Source organism: Meleagris gallopavo, chromosome 17, assembly GCF_000146605.3.
Source record: "Meleagris gallopavo isolate NT-WF06-2002-E0010 breed Aviagen turkey brand Nicholas breeding stock chromosome 17, Turkey_5.1, whole genome shotgun sequence".
NCBI classification, from domain to species: domain Eukaryota; kingdom Metazoa; phylum Chordata; class Aves; order Galliformes; family Phasianidae; genus Meleagris; species Meleagris gallopavo.
Genome location: NC_015027.2, coordinates 1,734,261 through 1,750,183, shown reverse-complemented (window position 1 = coordinate 1,750,183; position 15,923 = coordinate 1,734,261). Strand labels below are relative to the sequence as shown.

Below are 15,923 nucleotides of genomic sequence, written 5' to 3'. Positions count from 1 at the left end.
TTTTTTTTCAATATTTGAAAGCTTTATAGTTTCTTGAGCTTCTTTGAGAAATCCCACCAGATACCCAAAATATCCCTGGAATATGGCAAAATGTGTGTCTTGAGAAGAAACCTTGGTGGAAAGGAAACACTCACACCATTTATGTTTAATGAAAGATGCCGTGCTTATTTTATGTCTATATATGTGTAAAGTCATTCCCAGAAACCACCACTCAAGTTCTGGTTATCCCAAAGTTAAGCAGCAGATCTGACGGCTGGGATGGGGAGGGTGAGAGATTATTCCCTAAAAGCTCAGGTACCGTGGGGTTAAACCATTTCTTAGACTGCCCAATCAAAGAAAGTAAAAGCAATCACTTAGAAAACTGTTTAAAGATCTGCCAGTCAAACCTCAGATGAAGTTGTAAGTGACATGTAGTTTTATTATACAGCTATGCTATTAATGATTATCTAAATTACACTGGTAGACCCAGCTAGCAGCATTACATCTGAGACTGACATTTGTTAGATTAGGTTTGACTTCACCTTGTAGAGAAGAAATTGAAATCTGAACAACATTGATTAGCTTTCAGAATGTGGGATCTGAGGTTACCTTCAGAGGAAGCTGCAGTGCGTTTGGCCGGTCGCTCACTGTCCTTTACAGCAAATGAAAGGCTATTACAGCGTTCCTAACCATTAATGTGGCATTTCTTTACATATCTATAAAAGTAATTTGACCTCGTGGGCTCCCATATTTCCCAACTACCTTCTCCTTAAGGTGACTCCAACTTCTTAGTAACTTTCTTTTCTTCATAAGGAGAGCAGCGCGAGATCATCATCTCTCTATCCCTTGCCTGACCTGCAGAGACATGAGACATGACACTTGTTCTATTAAATAGGTCTCTGGAATTAAGTAGGGTTCCTTTGCTTGTCAGCAAAGATGTGTGCACGTGTGTGTAAGCTCACCAAGACTGAAGTGAAGAGACTTCATGGGGATGATGTAAATGCTGCGTTGTCTGCAGCTGGGGAGCACAACCTGGCTGTCTGCATTAGTCCCTCACATACTGTACTCTCCTGGGAAGCCATTTGGTATTTGTCTAAAGCTTAACCTGGCTAGGTGCAACAGGGAGCTATAAACATGTTGGCATGACTGTCCTGAGCGACTGCACTGAGGAGTGTTTTTTCCCCTTTTCATTTGGTGGCGAAAATGTATTCTCTGATACTGCTGTGTGTCTCCTGCAGGCAGCTGGAGTGTTGGATGCACTCTCACCAGCATCAGGCTTCCCAAATTACATGAGGGGTCAGCTTCATTCTGCAGAACAATCCTGCTTTGCTGCTTGGTCAGCAAGAAGCAGCTTCCTCTAGGTACACCTACGCGCTGGCACTAATGAAGGGCAGGGCAGGAATTAGTAATGTGCTTTGATTTGCATAACACCTTTTGTTAGTCATCGGGAGCAGATCACTGTCATCTGTGTGTACCTCGTGAGGGAAGATGACAGAGATGCTCATGTCCCAGTGCAGGCTGAGTCAGTGATAGAGCTAGAAGTAAAACTGAAATTTTCCACCTCCTACACCTCTCCCCCTCTACCATGCTAGTAATAATTCACTGTTTATTTATTTCATAGCTCTATGGGCTGTTGAGCTCTTTAAGTTTCCAAACGCAGACATTATAGCATAATTAAGGCTTTGCCATCGCTACATTGAAAAATATAAGTACACTCGTGGTGGGTTTTTTTTGCTTTTTGCAGTGTTGTGAAGGAGTCCAGGGGAGAAAAATAATTGAGCATAGTCAGTCATATGTACAGTATATGGGAATGGAGGAGTCATTACTTTAGTGCAAGGTGCAGTTCTGCAGCAGATTGTGAGCTGCTGCTTTTCATAATGGGAGAACGGGACCTCGACTGGGGACTTGTCCATCCCATCTCCTTTCTGAGAACTGTCTCACCAAGTATCGCCTTTCACTTCTGCATCACTGCTGAAGTCTCGAAGGAAGTAAGTGGGATGATGCTTTCTCACTCCTATCATCCTGTCACCACGCTCTTCTCCAAGAACTGTTTGAAATACCCAAACCAATAAGCCGAGCTGTCCAGCCATTTAACCAAGCGAGAAACTTAGCAAATCATGCGTTCCCAGAGATGGAAATGCAAATCCTGTTTTTTAGACTGTATGTTCATTGAAGGACAGAGTTTTGGACTTTGCAACTGTTAAGAGAATTGCAGGGTAGTTTGTCAAAGCTGTGGAAATGATATTGTGCTTTTTGTGAGGGAGGAGAGAGAGAAAGGGAGTTAGGCTGATAATCGTATTGCGCTATCTCTGCACTGTACAATAGCTGCGATGTGAGGCTCACGGTCCATAAACATTGTTACTGAAAATATATACTTCCTTTAATAGCAACAACAGCATTAACAGACAGCAATTACCCTTCATTTTCAGGAACTATAAAGTCTCCATTAATTCAAGATTTATGTAGTTATAGCATTTAGCACAGGAATAACACCACAGAGAATTGGTTTATACACATGTAATGAGAGAGCTTATGGCATACTTTAGTGAACATTAACATAATAGAGTAATATAAACCATCAACAGTTCCACTTATTGTCTCTTACCTGCTCTAGCATCACTATGAAAAGTGGCTAGCAGCTTGGTAATGGGCTCTGTTAAGTGGTATTCTGCAGAAAGCCAAAAGTCAACTTGTGTAAAACAAGGGAATGAGTAATCTCTGCTCGTTACTCCAAAATGCAGTTCCCATTTTTTAATAACAGTGTTCAAGGCGGCATTAAAAAAAGCTGGTGTGTTTCAGAGCAATTCAGTGCTCATGTCCTTTCAGCCTTGGACTTCTGTCTGCTGGATGGGAAATTGCTGCTTGTCACACGAAGTCAGGTCAGGTTTCTAAAACAGTGCTTTCATGCAGCTTCTTGCAGCGGCACAGTAAATTCATCAGACCCGGCGCCGGGTGATGTGAATTCAGCCCTGCCACACTGTTGTGTGCTGGCCAGTGAGAGATGAGAGCTGACATCAGTACTGAGTGTCAGTGCTGGGAAACAGGTGAGCTGTGAAGGGGTCAAAATGTGAAAACTAAAAGCTTGCAAATTGGGAAGTGGGAAGTTGTGTAAGGAGCAAAGCATCAGACTAGGAAAAGGATCTCTGCAGCAATTTTATCCACAGGCACAAGGACACCGTTACTTCTGCCAATACAGAAGAAAGGATGAAATGATAAATGAAAGGTGGGATGGTGAGATCTTGAACGAGAGCTTAGTTGTAAAGAAAAAGCATGCACAGGACTTAACCATTGGTTGGATGTTAAAATTTAGAGAGCAATGTGAGCCAGAGAGAATACCGAGAACTACAGGCTTGAGTGAGAGGTGGAAGTGATAAGGGTGGAAGCAATGAGGAGAATAAACTCTGTGGGATGAAATTATCAGTTCTGTGTTGACCTTGAAAGGGCGTCTACAAGCCCACAGGAAGGAGGCATAGTTTAGACAGCACAAGAAGTGGATGTCGTCAAGACACAAGATCTAGTAGTTGCTCTAACAGAAGAGGTTACTGTCTCTGTGTATGTGTATGAAGTTACCCAGAAATAAGATAAAAGCCCCGTAACACCATGTTAAGGATGTTCTTAATGCACATAACAGCAGCAGTGGTGACAGAGGTAGGGCAGAGAGGGAGGACGTGCTGAAACCCAGGGAGGGAAGAACGGTGGCAGGTAGGTGGTGGCCAAGGGAGAGCAAATAGGAGGGTTCCCACCGAGCCCATGCAGAGGTTAGGGGGCCCTTTACATTGTCCTCCCAACAGGAGTGCCTGCAGCTCTAGGAAAAAGCCTTAGGCTCTTCTTGATTTTGGTATTCCTAGAATTTAAATAAAGCAAAAAATGCAATTGAAAAAATTAACCAATGTTCTCCCCTCCTACTGAGATTTTATGTTTTTGCTTTATCCAGACAAAAAAGGCAGATTTTAAGAACATTAGTCTGTATATAGCAAGCTGAGTCATCTCAGTCTGTGGTGTCCATCCTCGTTCTTGAAAATGTAGAATTTTCTTTTTCAGAGCAAACAATGGGAAGGGCCTTGTAGTTTGCTGACAAAAGTCCATCATTAGCTCACATGAAAAGACTTAGAACTTATGGAGAGCTCTTGGGCGGGACAGGATAATACCAGTTCTGTTGCTGGCAGTTGGCAGCTCCCAAGCTCTCTGTTTTTTCTATTGTTTAACATCTCCCAGTTCCACTTGCCCATCCATGAGCATTTGCTTATCTTCCCAGGGACCTTGTGAAGACACTTCTAACGTCTGAGGCAGCAGGGAAGAGAGCAATCTTATACAGCTGTCTGCTCACAGCAAGAAACCCCATTATAGCACAGGCACAAATGCAGAGGGCTACCTGTGCAATGGTAGCAACTCCCCCGAAGGTGATAGGTATTCTGGTGATGAGCATGACATAGTAGACAGCAGACAGGAATTGGCATTATAATTTAATGATTTAATTAACCGTAAGGATGCCAAGAAGATGAGAAGATTTTGGAGGATGCGTACTGTAATTGCTGCAATTGCAGTCCCTCATTTGACTTACAGCTTCTTGTGACCGTATTCCGAAATTGTTTTAGCAGGTTAAATAGATCAGAAGAGCCCAGCATGCAGAACAGAGTGCTCTGTGCTGGCATAAAGGATAAAACTTAAGGATGGCCAAAGAGTCAGCTGTGGGTTTTGTAGCTTTCTATTAGTTCCTGCTTCTAGGTCCAATTTGCAATAAGATCCAAACTAGTTTTCACTACAGGAGATTTCCAGACATTTTGATCCTCAGAGCAGTATCTAGTACAAATCAACTGCAAACACAGGAGTTTTCCTTCAACTTGAAGCTCCAGCTAGAATATCACTCCTGATTCCATCTTTGGTATTATTAATTTCTCTGTATGTGCTGGAAAGACTCTGTAATCCCTGTTAGGATGTTATACTTCTTAACATTCCTTGACAGTCTCAAATACCGAGTTCTGCCCATCTGCATTTTTCGTGACCGTGAAGGTGTTCTCCTCGGCAAATGGTTCACATTCAGTTTGTAATGCCTGGAGATGCAGCCTGAAAGCTTGGCTTGATTTCTTTTTTGGTTTTTAAATAGCGTGCCACAGTTTCTGCATTCTGACGGCTTTCCTCTAATTTTGTGTGATATCTGTATGATCATCTGAGGAATAGGATTTTATGTTTTCATTAAAGCTGTGCATACCTTCAAAACAGAGCAGCAGCTAAATGAAGCTTTTATGAGCTCTTATCTGCAGAAGACAAAACGATGCTCCCGGTAGGTTAAAGCACTGCTTGCCATGGTGCACCTCCCACCAGTGCTGCATCTGTAGTGTCAGAAGCACCAGCAGTTCTGCTTGGCCGTACCCTCTGATGTCCAGTCCTCCTCCCTTCAATGGGTCCAATTGAAATATGTCAGATATGCATGCTTGGTTTGCAGAGCACACAGCCTGCCTTACGGCCCCTGGTTCCTTGGCCTTTCCCACACCTGTGTCAAAATTAGTTGAAGATCTTTGCCTAAATCTTTGGCAGCGGCTGACTTAATTTGTGGTTTACTACTCCTGACAGTTTATTGGGGAAGCAAAGCGCGCCTTCATCTCCAATAATAAACAGCCCACCCGTCGACACTTTGACAGACTTAATGATTTTTTATACAAAAATGGACAGACTTAATGTTTCGACTGTAGCGATCATCTGTCCTGATCTCCGTAATGAAATTAGATTAAGTGCACCTGGGAAAATGCTGAGACGGCACATTGCCTTCATCACCTTCCTTAATTTAAAACCAATTTGCGGGGAAAATATCCTCTGAAGCTGAGGGAGGCAGAGAGGAGGGGGAGGGAAGGGGATTTTAAAATCTATCTGGATAGCTACTGGCAGTTTTAATTCCTTTCCCTGCTGGCAATGTGAAATATTAACAGCCGTAAGAACGGAGAGTTTAAAGACTTACTAACCTTCTTGCCTTTCTTAGGAGGGAAAGAAACAAGACAAGGGTTTTTACTATCAAGTTCACCTCCAGGGACAAAGTCCAGTTGATGCTGAGACTCGTGTTGGGCAGGGAAGGGAGACGGAAATTGGGAAGCTGCTTCTCCCAAGGGCAAGACTGTGTTTTCTAAGATGTACTGTAACCCCAGGGTGTTGGTGGCACCTCCTGTCTGCTCCTACCTTGATAATGATTTAGTTGTGCAGAAAACCAGTAATTTGGCCACGTAGCTGTGAAAGCAGCTGCAGTATGTACAATATAATGTGACCTGAAAATGATTACAAATGTTCCTTGGGCACATTCTGAAGAGAATGAGAAATGTGTCTTTTTAATTAAAAATAAAATGTTGCGAAGAACAACCATAAGCATTTTTCCCATGAAAGATGATTCCCATTCTCTTCCTCTGTCTCCACTTATTGAGAATGCACCAACAGTAGCTCAAGGTCTGCTGTGCCTGAGCTGGTCAGAGAGCAGAGCAGTCTGCCATAGGCTGGAAAGTCTCTTTATAGCAGAGAGTTAAATGTTTACTGCCTTTGTCATTTGGACTATTAACGTCCCAGCTCAGCGGTGCACTTGATTTATCCACCTCCTGCCTCAGATTTCAATGTTGCTGGAACAGTGATATTCATACCAGAGGTGGGCAGTTTCTGCTACTGACTTGGGGATGCTTTTCTTGCTTTGCTTAGAGTCAGCTTTGTTCTTCATGAAAGCTTTCGTAGCAGAGTTTCTGCAGAGATGCCCGCCTCGTGCCTTGCCTGCTTCATGCAGAACCCACGCCAAAATGGAAAGTCCCACATCATTCAGTGCTCTAGAAATGTCTTGCAGCAGGCTTGGGCTTTGTTGTGATCACAGTATCTCAGATTTCCTTCAGCTGCTGGAGATCACCACTCAGAACTGTAGTCATGAGAAATCTTTGAGGAAAACATCATTCAGAATAACTTTGTTGTAAGTGCCAGTGAAGTGATATTTGTTAGCAAAAGCGGCACCTGATTATCTGAAGTGCTCCTCACTCTAATTGAAGTCAGCATTATCTGCGAATGCTCAGGGCATCCCAAAATCTGTTCACTCATCTTCATCCACTCAACTGGTCTTATCACTGGGACTCATTGTGCAAGTGGGAGTTTGCATGAGTAGGCCAATTGCTGTCAATGAATAATTTAAATGATGTAAGCCTTAGACGTGCTGCTTAGTAATGAGAGAAATCGGCCCCATATGTCCTTGTCCATAAATACTGGAAGATGGGGACAAGTCACTTTTAAATGGGATTCATTTATTTTTAAATGGAATAATGATAAGTGTTTTAAAGGTAATCAAGCATGTGTAGCTCTCTTGAATATTATAAATATGACAGAACATTAGTCTAAAATTGAAAGGGATCCCATTCATATATAAAGTTGGTTGAAGGTATTGTGAGAGGATAAAAGCACAGGGTGACATGTGATAGCCAGCAAAGATGTTACTGTGTCTCTTCTTTTTATTAATTGCCACAACGGTGGCTGAAGTGACTGGTGTGTATTTGTCACTATATTATGTGCACAGCATCTGAGTGCCCACGAACCCCTGGGTTTTCCCTTTTACGCCCTGCTGAAGATAGACAACTCCTGAAGAAAATAATTAGCTGAATTGGAATATGTTCTGGGTCACACGTAAAGTCGTAAGTCTTTACATATTATGTTGAAAGTCATATTCTTTCTGAGGCATTAGAGCTTGTTTTCATAACTTCATCAGAAAAATGTCTTTTAAAGTGGTGGTGTTATCAAGATGTTTTGAGGACGGCTGTTTCCTTTGAACTCTTTGCACACCGAGATCATTCGTGCAACTGCAGCAAATTAAGAAGTGGTTCTGAAGAAGGAGAGCAAGATTGGAAGAAGTGACAACTTCTTGGTGCATATGTCTGTGTTTAGTCAAAACAGTGTTTTTGGTTATCTTCAGCCTTTTGAAGTCTTTGCAACTCTGGCGTTGTATTTGCTTCATACATCATCGCCAACAGCCATCAACAGCTTAAACATTGAGAAATTGGCTCACAGCAGGACAGCAGGTGATGATGTACAGAACAAACCAGATGGGAGGACGAATTGCCTTAAATAGATGAGTAAAAACTCATTTTCACTTAAAAAACGAAATAAATGCAACGTATAGAAAAATCAGGAAGGAAACGGGCAGTAGGCTGAGGAGGAAGGAGTAGAGAGGAAGAGAGCAGCTGCCCTTCCCAGAGCAGGGCATCCGCACGTGCTCATCCCTGTAGCACAGGGTGGGAGAAAGGCTTCCTGCATCCCAATGGCACGAGCCGTGGAGGGGAGGAGTGAGCCTGTGGCTACGGGAGCTGTTATTTTTAGTTGTGCTGTAAAGTCAATTAGAACTAAAGCAGATCTGTATTAAAAGTTAATTCATTTTAAGAATAGCACTGCAGCAGCTCCCGCACAGCGGCACGGCCATTTCTTGGGGCTGCTCTCTGAGTTTTGCTGTTCTGTGACTTTGGGCTGTGGCCATCCTCAGACTTGTATGGTAGGCAGAATTCCCATTCCTCTTGCCTCGGTCAAGAGCAAACATTTGTAGGCAAAGTAACTCTGCAGCAAGAACCAGGTAACACACTTCAAATGTGTGACCTCATTCTTCGGATGATGTTGTATAAAACATTATTTTCTCATTACTCTTTGCACGCTGATCTTCAGGGCTCTCCCTTAAAAATAACAGTGGTGATTTGAATTGGGATTGATTGGGAAAGATTTCTTCTCTAAGCCGTGGTCCACAACAAAGCCAGAAAATGTGGACTCAGTTGCACACAGAGGCTTGAAGCCTGCACATTGCTCGGCAGACAGATGCACACATCCATGGCTCTGCTGTGACCGCCGTGCTTTCACAGGAAGAAAAGCCAGCCAGGCTGCAGGGCTCTCAAACAGTTGCTCGCCAGAACCTGATTTATTTGACAGCCTCCGTAATAAAGTAACTATTTGTCTAACTCTTCCTGATTAGTCTGAAGAGGTCTGCCAATCTGAAGAGGATTGACTAGTCAGGAAACCACTGGTATTTTGGCTGCTTTTATTTTTCCTTAAGGGTTGAGATATTATTTGCAATAATTTCTCCTTTATTAAGTTTGGCAATTCAAAATAATTCACTGCTGCGATGTGAACATTTTCCACATCAACAATAAGTCTATTACGGAGAAATTTACAAAAACAAAATGACTTCATATTGTTTGCAGATGTATTCTGTAAAAATAATTGTTTTTCACTCAATTTTAATGTTTCTAGGCCTTTGTAAACATAATGCCTAAATACTTCTATTCAATAAACGAGAGCCATTCGGTAATTGCTTGCACATTTGAAGTCCAGTAAATAAGGAGCAGATTTTGACCAAAATCTGTGTATCATTTAGGCTGCTTAGGTCACAGCCCTAGGGCAGAAAAGAGCTGGTGAGAAACTTGTGTTTTCAGAAGTGGAGAGCTGTGACTTCAGAAACCAAGACAAATAAGCCCCATTTCTCTTTAATTAGTGAATTCCTGCTTATGGCCCAGGCTTTCTTTATTCTTGGTTCAATAAGGCTGGGAATTCAAAGGAGACTGAAGATGTTAAGCATTGTGTTCTTTGGGCTTCCTTTATAGTCTTGGGATACCAAAGTCCTTCAGGCTCCGTTGGAAATCCTATCACACAAAACCATATTTCTTCCTTGCATGCATTGTTTTCAGGTTAAAAACACTATTGTGTATAGAGAGAGAAAATGTGGACACACATATGGAGGGGAAACAGTGGCTGATGTCACCAACTGCGTGTCTTTTTTGTGTGTTAGGGGCTCTGTGTACTAGTTTTTAAGAGCCAGCAACACAGAAGACTTAGTTGAAGCTAGAAGGACTGCTCTAGTAAGCATCTTGTGGTCTTAAGCCTGGGCAAGATGTCAATGTGAAACAAAACAAAAAAGGCACTGCACGAATAATTGGATATTGCTTGACATGCAAGAAAAATAACTTACAAAGCAAAGCAGAATCCAGAAATAAAATGGAAATAAAAGCAAAAACAAGCAAATACCACATGCATTGTAATTCCTGTGTGAGACATGTTTGGTGGAATCTTAAATCAACCAGCTCCCAGACTGCATTCATCAGCTCTCCTTGTGCCTTATGAAAGCTAACACTGAGAGAAGTATTCTCTGCGCTGTTTCATTTTCCTCTAAAGATGGTTTTTAAGGCAAGGAGACCTTTTTATGGAATTGAGAAGGGCAAAATACCTCAGACAGGGTGATGTAAATGATAATGTGGAGTTTTTCCTTGGACTTTGCTACCTGCTGTTCTCCAGACACGGTATTCTCAGGGGTGAAGTTCTGGCTCTCAGAAGGCAGTAATAAAACTCTTTAACTTAATTGTGTCCAAGATTTCAGGTCATATCAGAAGGTATAAACCCTGCTTCCCCTTAGGCCAATGTGGTTTCTTAACATGTAGGTACAGGTAAATAGTGACAAAACAGCCTTTTTGCTCGATAAACAGAGCGGGTGCAAAAAGAAACGCTTGTCCCTCCTAGCGCTGGCAGCACAAGAGATGCTACGGGTCACACTAACCTGGTTCCAGGTGACAAGTCATGAAAAGCAAACCGTTTGAGATAAAAGGTCTTTGTATGCTCCAGTCCCTAAGCTTTTGCTTGATTGTACAACAGAGTGCTCTTCTGCCATTGCAGGTCATCCCCTGCCAGCTCCTCCGTGTCTAATTCCATCTCCTCTTTCCCCTCCTATCCAAAGAGCAACAACCCTAAAACCCCATAAAGCTTTGCAGCTGTTTTCACACGTAATTAAATTGTCCGAGGTAATCCTTGCCCAGTGGCCTTTCATACACTTCTGGGGGAGTAGCACTAAAACCACCAATGTGAGTCCATTACTGGGATTCCTGTGCAGATCAGCTGCCCCACAAAGGTGACTGTGATGTTCCCGGGGCTCAGGAGAGAACCTCTCCTCGTGGCAGCCGTCCCTGGTGAAGGGGACGTGCAGGGGAAGGGAGCTCTGGGCTCAGGGACACCTGGATCAGCACTCAGCCCCGCAGCACCACCGGGCATGGAGGAGGGATGCAATCCTTGTTGCTGCTGGAGAATCTGCCTGGGATGGGCTGCCTCATAGGCACAGTGTATGTGTATCTTTGACCTGGGCAAAGGTTGGAAGTGAGACACAAGGATGCAGGGAGGTGAGAGATGTAAAGTTATGCAACTAGAAATAATCCTGAGCTTATCTGTGTAATCTTACTTGTGTTCAGAGAGAAGGAAGGAGTTTGAAACCAGCCTGACTTGGTCAGAAGCCGAACAAAAGCTGTGTTCTACGAGCAGATGGTTGCTTCCTCTACCTGTGACTGATCAGAAGCTGTAGCTGATGAAGCAAGCCTCTTACATTTAGCACAGCTTTGTACTTAGCACAGGAAATTGTGCCTATCTGAAACAAAATTCTCTTCGGGTACATCCTTCTTACCAATCCAGTGCAATTTCCCTGTTTGTAGACTTCACTGGGGCAGTAGGCAGCAGGGATTACTGAATTACTGGCATGGCTGCAGGAGGGCCCAAAGTGCTTTGGGCAGCACAGACTGACAGAGGGCCCCTGAACAATTTGAATCAACACCAGTTTCTTGAGGTGTGTCACACAACAGTGCCAAAGAAATGGGAAGGGCCAGTAGTTTCAATGAGCCTATGAACTCTTGCCTGATGAAACTCTATACAGCAGTGACCCTTTGCATTTGGAAACTCCCTTTCTGGTTTTGGTTTGATTTGTAGATCTCACGTGGCTGTAGACATGCCTGCTCCTAGACCTGCAGGCCTTCCTCTCCTAGCTTTTGGATTTCATTTTATCAGCCACTTAATGTTGAATCCTGGTGTGAAAAGCCTTGAAGAGGAGCAAGGGGTGATAGAATTGACTCTTGAGAATCAGGAACTACAACTTTCATCAGAAGTCTGCAGAGGCTGCGGTGTGCTTCAGGGTAAGAGAGAGCTAGAGAGTGTTCTTTACTCCAGGTGAGTCAGGAAAATCAGTGTAGCACACAGGGGCACACCAGAGACTGGTCTCTCACTGGGTAATCTCCCCAGGGAATTTTATATGCCGGGTACTGCCATGATACGTGCTCTTTATTATGTCTCTCAGCACACAACAACAGTGCTGAAAGCACTTCCATTCTCTTGTTATCTAATCTCTGTCATCAGAGGTCAATGGATAGAGGCCAAGGTCCTGCCTCAGCATATTTCTAAGCAGAAGCCCCACATGCTTTGACAGAGCCTGTTTCAGAGGAAGCTTACACTGGGGTTTGCCTCACACGTCGCCTAAGAATCCAAGTTCTTAAAAGTTTCTTTTGTGGGTATATTTGCAAATGAGATTTTTGAACCCCCGTTGTAAAAGAGGCTGTGGTTTAGATGCTCTAGTGGTTGGTATCACAAGTTTGTCACAGAAAGCTCTGCTGGGTGATGCTGGAAATCACTGTCGTGTTATTTGATGTACTAAAGCCCCCAGGAGCTCCAGCCAAGGACATACCTGCAGGAGGGAGCAATCAGAGGTGGGGAGGTGCAAAGGAGTGCTGTTCTGTGCAGTAGCTGTGTTCTGTAATAACCTCTGCTGCTAGAGGAATGGGTTTGCATCAAGGAATTACTGTAAGAAAAACACCCTGGCTGATAGGCTGTCCCTGCAGTCTGAGTAGACAGAAATGCTTGGAATAAGGTCACATCACAGTAATTGGATTATCTAATAAATAGCTGGATGTGGGTCTGTTACAGACAAGGAAGGCTTGCAAAGCGCTCCCACTTTCTTAACTGCTGCTTTAGCCTGCTGGTAGGAATGGGGAGGTGCTGGGAAATGACATTTACAATAGCAGGTTCAGAGGTATTGTTCATGAATCAGTGTTTCAGTGCATCCTCTGCTCCAGTCCGTGGCAGGCAGTGAGAGCTTTTTTATGAGTATTTTGTTTGTTCTTATGATTTATTCCTGGTGTTCTTCTCAGGTTGCCAAGACAAGGTAAAAGATGCTTGTCTTGTGTGATTTTGTAAGTGTAAAGTTCAGGGTTATTTTCTAAAGGCAAGATGAGTATGGAAAATCTTGTCCAATCTCAGCACAATTTTTTTCCTTGAAACGGCATTTATCTCTGTCACGTGCAGCTGCCTCCGCTCCCTGCTAGAAGCTTCTCCCTGAGCAGCTTTTCTGTCGTCCTGGGTGCACAGATGTCCTTGTTTCACTGAGGGCAGTTGAGAGATGAGTTCTCTTCATTCTTCTCAAAGTCACAGAGCGCAGAGGTCTTTCCCCCAACCTGCACACATTGCAGGAAGGCAGGCCCAGCATCCTGCTGTCCTGCAGGGCACACCACGAGGCTCTGCCTTCACGTGCTCACTGCCCAGCCAACTGCTGTTGTGAATGTCTTTGTACAGCGTCTTCTTCACACTGAGTTGTTTGGGCAAATTACACCTTGGAGCATTCCTTTCCTCATGCCTGGTTATGCGGCGCTCAAAATGGGTGAGATGGTAGGAGTGTTACACTTTGTGTGAGCCAAAGGGCTGCACTAAAGAGAGAAAAATGAAAGTGTTTATCAAATGCCTGTTTATATTTTAGGGCGCAAACAGATGTTCTCCTTGTGAAACTTGGATGGAAGTAGCATTTAGCAAAGCCTTCCCTCCCCTTTTGCTGCTGCTTCCAGAGATACATCAGCCTTTCAGAGATCAGGTCCTGCAGCTCTTACAAGGCATTGTTTTTTGTCACCGAGGTTTGCCAAGCCCGTCTCTGCTTGTAAACCTTTATTTCCTGTAATTTAAACAAATGATACATTTCAGAAGTGACTCAGTTCCTTAAAATAAAGATGTATTTCAGCAGGCCGGCTGAATGGAGGCCTGGGTTATCCGCAGCACTGCCTTTCCCGAGGCCTGCTGCCTGGCCTGCCATGCTGCACTGCTCTCAGCTCTCCTCTGACCACTTCCACAATCTTTTCTAAGCAGAACCTGAATCTGAGAAAGTGTGCAGGGAAGCTTTCAAACCATGGACGTCTGAGTGGGTTAGGAAAGAGGAAAGCGGTTTTATTGTGGGCTGATGCTGCTTTGCAGGCGAGCAGGTATGTGTAGAGCTCTTGAGTAGAGCTCTGGGCTTGTCTCTATAGCCAGGGTACTTGGGAAAACATTAAGGGGACTCAACTGGAGTGAAAGCACATCCATGTGTAGGGTGCCTCTGGGGCATGAATGGCATTCCATTGCTGAGCTGGGCTGTAACCATCCACTGTTATTTTATGTCACAGAACTATTTTACCTAATCTGCCTCATCTTTGAACCTTTACTTCCTTCTCTTAAGTTTATTTACTATTCCTGTGTAGGGAGCAGTATTGTCAGAGATACAAGTCTGAAGCTCAGGAAGCTCTGGCTGTTGCCTGCAGCTAACACTAATTCCTACGTCTGACCTGCCTAACTCGCTGTCTGGCGACCCACTGAGCCATTGTTTTTAGTTAGCAAACTAACTACTAGTTTGCAATTCGAGGATTAAAAAACAAAACAGCCTCTGGAAAGGCTAGGTTAAATTGTTTACAGTTCTGCTTGTAAACTTCTCAAGTACACTTACTAGAAGAGAAGTTTTGCAAATGGGAGCCTCCTTGTCTTGTAGCATAATGTCTTTGGTAAGCTGTGTGAAAGAAGATGGTGTTCGCTTTTGTTCAAAAAGTCCCAGGTTGGGCAGATTGTTGGCTGGAACAGAGAGTTCATCAGATGTTTGTGGGCAGCCAGGGAGATTTGCACAGGCCTCAGACACCTGCATCAGAGGAGTTGCAAAACCTGTTGTTGGAATGAATGACATGCAGGGACTCTACCAAAACTCTCCTTAGATTTCAGCATAAGTGAAAACAAATGTTCTGCCGTAAATATCCCCCAGGTGAATACGTTTATTCTCTTCACAGCTTTGAAACACGCTTCAGGCTAGAGAGGCTCCCCGGAGAGGGAATTTAGCGCTCTGAGCCAAAGGTCAGGGTCAGGTCACTCTGCTCCATTTGAAATTTGGCACCTAGGTACATATGGCAACTGCATCATCCCAGGGGCTAATTTGCCAAATCAGATTGCATCCTCTTTCATTGCTTCGTGCCAAGCTCGTATGTCAGTCTTCTGCCTGCAAAGCCGAATGTTGAGCATCCAAGATCTGCTTCCAATACCAGCCACTTTCAGCAGCTGAGCTCTCCTGGAAGAAAACCAGAGCACGCCTACCTGATAATAAGAACAACATTTAAGTAGTGCTTTTGATTTTAAAACTTTATTAAGCATCAAAGGCAGCACCGTGCTTGACCCTTGGAGGCATTTACAAGGATCTCTCTTCCTTGCAAATACTGGAGCGCAGGGTATGAGTGGATGGGTGCCGTGACCTCCGCCGAGCGTGCAGCCACGGCACAGTGTGTGAGAAGGCAGCACTGACGACAGAGACGGTAAATGGTAAGAAAAGAGGTCCCCAAGTGTGCTGGTTCAGCTGCATGCAGCATCCACACTTGAGTCAGCCGGGTTGTTACAAAGCCCCGCGTGGGATGCCGTGGTTATCTGTATGCTACAGGTTCAAGCTGCTTAATTAGGTTTGTCTGGGGTAGGAGGAGATTGGCAAAAACCTCTGCTGCACGTACAGTTATGCTGAGAAACTAGTTTTTCCCAATACAGCGTTGCTTTGATAGGTTTTGTTACTGGGATGAGTTGCATGCAGTGTTTTGCTGATGTTGATATTGATAGACGTGTTGTTAACGGCTCCTAAACCCCAGTGTTCTTTGATGTCCTTTCTTAACAACGGAAAAAATGAGACACAGAAATTTCATGGTGACACAACTGCGGTGAGTTTGTCAGTGATTGTACTGAGATTTGGGATGTTTTCATTCCAGGCAGCCACAAAAGGCATCTCGGTGGTGTCAGTCATCTGGCCACATTCGCTTTGCGAGGGCTGGGGCAGGGGAGGGCAGGGGAAATGCTGAGGTAGAAACTTTGGAGAGCCCAGAAGGTGCTGGAGGCTTCAG

The 15,923-nt window shown here is 44.0% G+C and overlaps 1 protein-coding gene across 16 annotated transcripts in view; it reads left to right on the top strand.

The window, feature by feature from the left end:
- The window catches only part of FBRSL1 (fibrosin like 1), a 308,187-nt gene that overhangs the window by 162,197 nt on the left and 130,067 nt on the right, over positions 1-15,923 (top strand). The window lies entirely within an intron of this gene.